This window comes from Capsicum annuum, unplaced genomic scaffold, assembly GCF_002878395.1.
Source record: "Capsicum annuum cultivar UCD-10X-F1 unplaced genomic scaffold, UCD10Xv1.1 ctg2682, whole genome shotgun sequence".
In the NCBI taxonomy this organism is placed as follows: domain Eukaryota; kingdom Viridiplantae; phylum Streptophyta; class Magnoliopsida; order Solanales; family Solanaceae; genus Capsicum; species Capsicum annuum.
Window position 1 is genome coordinate 1563816 of NW_025833140.1, and position 7986 is coordinate 1571801.

Here is a 7986-nt window from a genome sequence, read left to right on the forward strand (position 1 = left end):
ACAAGTCTCCACAAGGCCTAATCCACGAAGCCTATCCTCACAAGCAGTCAAGAACTTAAATACATCCTCTCTAGGAGCACCAGAAAATCTAGGCAGAGCTAACCTCAAGAATCTACCGGACGTCCTCTACTCATCAGCAGATATAATAAGGTGGGTCCAAACTGGCTAAACAACTACCAGAATATGAGAAACCTCAACTTTAGGAGCTGCAGCTATATGCTGGACTCCTGCTCCAGTAGTCTGTGAACCATCAAGAAAACTCAACAACTAAACCAAAGCATCTATAAGCAAAAAAGAAGAAATGAATCTTCGTAGAGCCTAGGCTGGTCCCTGGCCTACTGTTGGCTGAGGTGGTGGAGTCTATGGCTTCGGTGAAAGAATAGGATCTGGGGGAGGTACACCATGGTCCTTAATTACAGACAACTCATGAGTCTGGGTCTTAGGATCCACCTCATGTATCAGCAAAGCCCGTGTCTTAGGCATCTGTGAAAGAATAAAGTCAATAGAATATCCAACAAACCAACTCAAACACTTAGCACGATAATAATAAAACAAGTGAAGGACTCCTAAGAATGTCCCATAGCCTCCTAAAGATAGGAAACATACGCTAATGTTCCAATTCGCAGGACTCTATTAGACATTTTTTCTTGTATCTTTAATATCGTTGAAACCTAGGCTCTGATACCAATTTGTCACTACCTCATTTGGAGTCATGATAGAACCTACTACATCCCACTGGTAAGTAAGCCAGTACTGTAACCCAGAGCTATTGCAATGGGTTACCTTGGTAAAAACGTCCAACAAGGACCCTATATATGAACATAATATATAAAAACAACATTTCACAACAAAGGACAACCTATATTCAAATACAAATCCCATGACCTGATAGTATTAATACAAGATCTTCTAAACTTGACAAGAGGAATTTACAATCTCAGAATCTAAAATGTCTTAAATAATCTCAAATATTTATCTCAAAAGCAAAAGGCAAAGGGCAACTCAATCTCCAAGAGCTCACCCTATCTCTGAATAGTCAACTCATATGACAGTAGCAACTAGAACCTGGGTCAACACTAAAAAGGTACAAATGTTTAGTATGAGTACCAAAACATGGGTACTCAGTAGGCATCATCGGCCGACTGAGCTCAACTATAATATAAAGACGATATAAAGTAAGACAATAATCTTAGAGTCAAGGGATAGGATCGAACCTGAAATTTCTTTGATACCACTATAATAACATCTATACTACTAAAGCAATAACATGCCATACTATCTCAATATACTCCATAATCGTCATAACAACCGAATATCATCTCAAAAGAGTAAAACCATATACATAAAAGTAAATTATCTACTTTCCATAATTATCATCAACCAACTTTAGAATAATAAGCACAAGAACTTACCCTTATATTCTATGCCACCGGGAAGTACACAAAATAGAATAAAAAGGAACTCGTCACGGCATCCCATACCACCGAAAAGTACATAAAAGAATATCAAACAAGAACTTATCATGACGTCCAATACCACTGGAGAGTGCACCAAAAGAATATAACTAATAATATAATAAAGCACCACTATTCCATCAATTGACCAAAACTGTGGGTAGCTCAATCCCGCCATAGCTCATTACTGAAATCCACTTTCAAATACCCATACTGTAATTTAACATAAAGAAGGCAACATTATCAGAGAATAGACATGTAGTCATTAATTCTTTAATTCATTGATAGAAACTGTGTGAATTTAATACAATTTATCGTTATCCTTCCATGGATTGATAGATTACAAGTCTTATCATTACTAGCCATCGAATTGGAGAAAACTACAAGCCATCCATATTATAGGTTATTCATCTATCTTAAGGCTATTCCTTAGCTAGCATCTTCATGACATGAGTTATCAATTAAGCCATCTCAACCTCACATAATATAAGATAATTTAACTAACCATCATGCAACACTAGGTCCATCATTACTAAACATGTCACAAACTTAAGCCTCCAAATAGAAATCATATAGTTTAGAAGTAACTAGTTATCAATAAGCCATTTTACTCGGTAAGATTTCATAATACAACCTCTTATTCAAGTAAAGGATATATATATTAGGTTAGCCCTTGATTTTATGCAAGATTATTCACACCACTAAGTCTTAACTCAATATTAGGGATAGATTTTCTTTAGTTAGAAATTTAGCATCAACAAGGGTAACACCTCTCATTTAGAGAATTGGAACAAGAAATGAATAGAAATATAGCAAGAGAGACCTCATATCTCAAGCACATAGGCAGTTGGCTCCATTTAGCCTAACATTAGAAATATCAATTCATATAAGTAAATTTGACACACATGGAATCTAATGTTCTTACCTCTTCCAGATTTATCAAGCATTATCATAATATCACATTTTTATCAAACTCGAACTGGGCATCATAATATTATCATATTTTTCTCTGGGAATCATAATAATATCATATTTTCCTCCGAACTCAAATCGGGCATCATCATAATATCATGTATTCCTCTAGATACAACAACATATATCTTCATGCATAGCAAAACCAACAAACCTGCATAAAAGTTCACAATATAAGGAAGTAGGGACGTAGGATACACTAGCTATTTTACCTATCTAATAAGATTCACACGTAATATGAGCATAAAAAAGAGCATGAGTATTTACAAGACATGCATAATAATTACTTAATAAGATTGTTCAAATCATGATCAGAAGATAATCTGATAATCGAGTTCAACCATCACAACTCTAATGTACAAATAGTTTAGACAATTACCTCATATTTAGGTCACTAAGTATTCCCATAATTCAACCTTAACGTAGGACAAGTCCCACTTCTAAATCCCTAAGAAAGCCAAAGCTTTACTAACACAAGTGTAGCTTTTACCCGAAAATAGTCTAAGTCATCTATACCTCGCCATAAGGTCTTACCAATCCTTTCTAGGTCTATAGGAAAAATTTCTTCAAGAATCCTTTCTAAGTCAACCAAACACAAAGGTCATCTCCTATCTAGGCATTATATAGGTCAATACCTAAGGATAGAGAAGTATACCATTCATGTATTCATAGAACAATGATAGCGTTCTCACACTAGTCATGAGACCATAAATAAGATGACCAAGGTCCTAGACTAAGGGTCAAATATCATACTTTACCAATTAATAGTCTAAAGCAATCAATAAATCCCAAGTTCACTATTTAATAAACTATCGTCTAAATTCCCAACCCAATCTCGCAAGATATCAATAATTACATTACAAATAAGCCCAATCTACTCTACGGGTAAGACTAACCTACCTTGAATCTAAGCAACTCACAATCAAATGACCTTTTTCTTTACTTTCCACAAAGCTTCCTCTTTCACGAGCAATGCTATCAATAATACAATCTAAGCATTACTACAAGAATAACAATACTCATTATAGCACTATTGTGATATGGGTTTCAAATCGACACCAAAATCCCAATTGGGTTTCACCCTTGGAAAGGAGTTTCCAAGACCAACCCATAGCCTAACTATCTTTAGGAAGTTAAAACCCTTAAGTAATTTGAGTCAATGACCAAATTTTGGAGCTATAATTGACCCACAATGATTTAGGGGTTTTAAGTTAAGTAATAATGAAATCAATACCAAATTAGAGGAATTCTTACCTTAAATTGTATAAAAAATCAATCACATAAGTTTTTTAAGCTCCAATACAACCAACAACACATACTTAGAAGGTTTTATACTCCATTAGGGTTTCTAGGTAAAGAGGGAGGCACAAAGTAGCCAAAATTCGTGCAAGTCAACACTTAAATATGGACCACCGAGCCCTTTGATGGTGCGGTTATGGCCCTCGTGTCACTGCAGTTATAGACTTATGGTCGCACCTTCCTAGCCATAGTCACATCAACTTGGTTCATGCTATGCATCGTTGAAGATTGGAACTTAGTTTTGAGCTTTGGCCAATGCCTTGGGATGCGTTTGAGGTTCATTTCAAACAAATAAGATATGAAAACCCATAGTTTTTTATGTTCTAGATGGATTGGTGAAGTTGGATTTTACATACGAGGCTGTTTACTAAAATTTTGGGTTAGAGGTCAATTAGGACCAACAAAGACTTTAGATTGAGAAAAGGGGTTCTAAACCCCAAATGAACCGACATGTAACCAAACTAATGGTCTTTGGAAGTCATCAAAGACTTGGGACGGCTATAGAGAAGCTCTTTCAGAGGAACCAAGCAAGAATACGGATATTAACCTGAAGGGTCATTACAGTATGTGCCCCCCATGACCATGTAAAGATCAAGGAGTCAAATATTGTGGACCCTAAAAATTTAGAAACTAAAGATGTGCTTGTTAGAATCCTTATGCGAGTGAAAGGTACAGACTAGATGGTCTAAAAACTAAAAAGGGACTTTTCTCAAATCAATCAAATGGTTGTCTCACACTCAGATTCAATCAAGAAATTCGAGACTCAATTTGGAAAATCTCCACATCACTTGATGCTAGGCCTAAGGGATGCCTCTTGAGTGACACAGTGACAAATCTCAAAAATAATGCTCATGTCTTAGCAATAGTCACTCAAAGCGGTGGAGATATTGGTGCACATAATGTTAAAATTTAGGAAAATTCTCTTGATGATCAAATGAATGCAAAGAGAAAGAAATCCAAAAATCCAAGTGATGATATTTCAAAGTCTCTTAAAGTAGGGGATGAAGAACCAAGGGTAGTTGAAAAGAATAATGATAGGGATAAAACTTCTAAGGTGATTATTAGTGATAAGAAAATGGGGGATTAGCCTCAAAGTGCGTCATAACTCCCGGTAACAATTCCTCCCCATTTTTCTCAAATATTAAAGAAAAAGAATGACAATGACAAGTTCAAGAAGTTTATTAGAAACCTCTCAATCTATATTCCTTTATTAGGGTTTTTTCAAGAAATTCTAGGGTATGCTAAGTCATTGAAGGACTTGATGTAAAAGAGAAAGCATGTGGATGGTAAGACTATTAAACTGACCCATAGTTGTAGTGTCATTATGTCGAATGCCATGGCCAAAAAAAGGATGAGCCGAGTGATTTTACAATCCAGTGCACCATTAGGAATCACAAATTTAACAAGCCATTATGTGATCTTGGTTCTAGCATAAATTTGATGCCATATGTAGTGTGTCAAAATCTTTGGTTGGGTGCTCCTACACCAATCACCATGAGATTATTGTTGGCAGATCACTCAATTAAGAAACCGATTGGGGTGTTATAAGATGTATTGGTAAAAGTTGATAGATTTATTCTCCTGATGAACTTTGTTGTCCTTAATTATAAAATTGATCAAGAGATACCTATTATTCTCAAGAGACCCTTCCTAGCAACTGAAAGAGTAGTTGTTGATAAAAAGAAAGGGGAGATAAAATTTTGAGTACAAGATGATGACGTTTTTTTTTAGGTATGTAAAATCAAGAAACATCGAATGGAACTACAAGTGGTTTTCATCATTGATGTAGTAGACACGGAGATGGATGATGGGTCACTCAAGGATCCAACTTGAAGATTGAAGAACATTGTGTCACAATGTTAAATTAGGCAGTGGATAGGAGGCAACCCATCATGCCATGAAAGTGGATTGTATCATTTAATCATTTATTCTTAGAGTAGATTTTGTTTATTAAGATTGATCCTCACAAATTAGGTGCTCAAAGGGTGCATTTGAATGATGTTGAGTAAAGGAAAGTTCAGTGAAATGGATTTTTGGGATGAGTAGTTGAAAAATAGGGGAGAAAAAAACAATCTTAGTTACCACGATCATGGTACCCACGCCATCACAATCGCAATTGTTGTATCACCGCAATCGCAGAATATGACTATAATTGCGGTCGATATGGTTTCAAAATGATATCGATCACCCAAAACTTTGACAATATTTCCACCTCAATAACTCTCAAATCACACCCATTCTTGCCTTTGTTGAAATCAACTCTTGTAAATTCCATCCCTTGCATCTCATCACTAAGTATGTTCTTTGATTTCACTCTATAAGCTCGTGTGTGGGCCTTAGGACCCATGTTCTATGAATGGCCTAAGAAGTGTGGTTTGACGCTTGATGTTGAGTTTAATTGAGTTTTTTTATATGTTGTCTACTATTATGACTTTTTATATTATTGGGGAAGTCTTGAGTACCAAAAATTATTTAAAATTGATGAAAATAGCATATGCACACCAAGTGTTTCATGAAATGCCCAAATAAATTCCTAGTTAGGTTTTTCGTGTTTTATGGGCTTTATTAAATGATTGGGGATTGTATTGCCTGTTCTTAGTGCCCTTATTTAGTTTGAAATGGAAATTACCATTGAAAAAAGGAGTTTTGGGTCATGATCAGTTTGGTCCATCACGCCTCAGATAACGCGATCGCGGTTATAAGAGCGTGATCATGTTAGCACAATCGTGGATTAGTGGTTTGCGATTGTGGGATCTAAGAGCAGCTTATCCACCAAGACCAAAATTCTGTTGTTCCATTTTCACCCCAAAATTTAACAAGGCACCATCCCTTTAGCTTAATTAAGTATGATAGCATAGTTTTCACATGAAGATGTTGATAATTAATAATGGTGTGTTATTTTTAGGATTTCAAAGCTAAAGTTGGGAGAATATGACTAAACTCACTTTATGTCCCCTAAGTGCAAAAGCTTGTTCTATGAAGATTTGTCTAAGACAAAGGTACTCCTTGAGCGACACGTATCATTGGAATAGGTTCCCGAGAAACTCCTAGCCTTTTATAAAAGATTGGTGGCCACCGGGTGGTTGTACTTTACTCCAGAACTATTTAGAGAAAATTAGAATTGGGTTAGGATAATTCTAAGCAAACCTTAGAATAGTATCTATCTCTGACCCAGTTGTTAGAATTTGGGGGAAGGAGGTTCACTTCGGAGCAGAGAAAATTAATGATTTATATAAGCTGCCGAATGAGGATACAGGATAGTTTGAGGTAAAGGAGTATGAACCAATTATTGGTGGACAAGTTGTCTCTAGGCAAAGAGGTCTCGTGGAAGACAATGAAAATAGGGATATTTTTTCATGACTTTACAGATGAACCTCAAATCTGGTTGGCTATTATCTGCAACCGTGTCTCTCCATGCACCAACATGACCTATGTCCTGGATATGAGATCTTGGATGGTGGAATACATATTAGACAATATTCCCTTGAATGTTGGACAACTTATACTTTCAATCATTAGGCATTTCAAGTACATAGGCAGCTCTCTACTCATGTTTCCTTTCTTAATTACTGCGCGATGTAAGAGAGATGGAGTTGAGGTGCACCCCAGGGATAATTGGGTAAGCCCGAATATTTCTATTTTCCCACTAAAGATTAAAGGAAAGGGTGCTCTTGGAAAAAGCAAAAAGAGAAAGGTTGACACATCAAAGTCAATGGAGGATGATGTAGATTATTACAAACTATCATCAGCTGGGCTTTTTTAGGAGATCTCGGGACATATTTGGACCATTAGTGATCTTGTGTCTAAGAAATCTTAGGGGATAGGAGAGAATTCCACCACCCGTTATTCCTACGTGGCTCAGTCTGATTATGAAAAATACCTTAAGGACCAGAGGAAGTAGGGGGACATCATTTTTAGACTCAAGTGAGCCTACTATTTATTGAAATGATCACATCAATTACTGTAGGAGCTGCATAATAAGATACGAGAGAAGGGGAGAGGAGAGACAAGTTATTCGCCCGTATGTGGAAAGGGGTAAAAGGCCTTTGGAATACCTTAAAACCCAAAGAGAGACTTTCTTCTTCCAGGGATGATTATGATAATGAGGTACCATCTATATGGTCTGACTCTAATGATTCTAAGGATGATGTTGAGATCGAGAGCAATGACAGTTCTTGATGCGGTTACAAGGAGCACCTTTAACTCTTTTTTTGTTTGCATGATTATGTAATGAGGACACTACATTCTCTTAGTTGGGGGT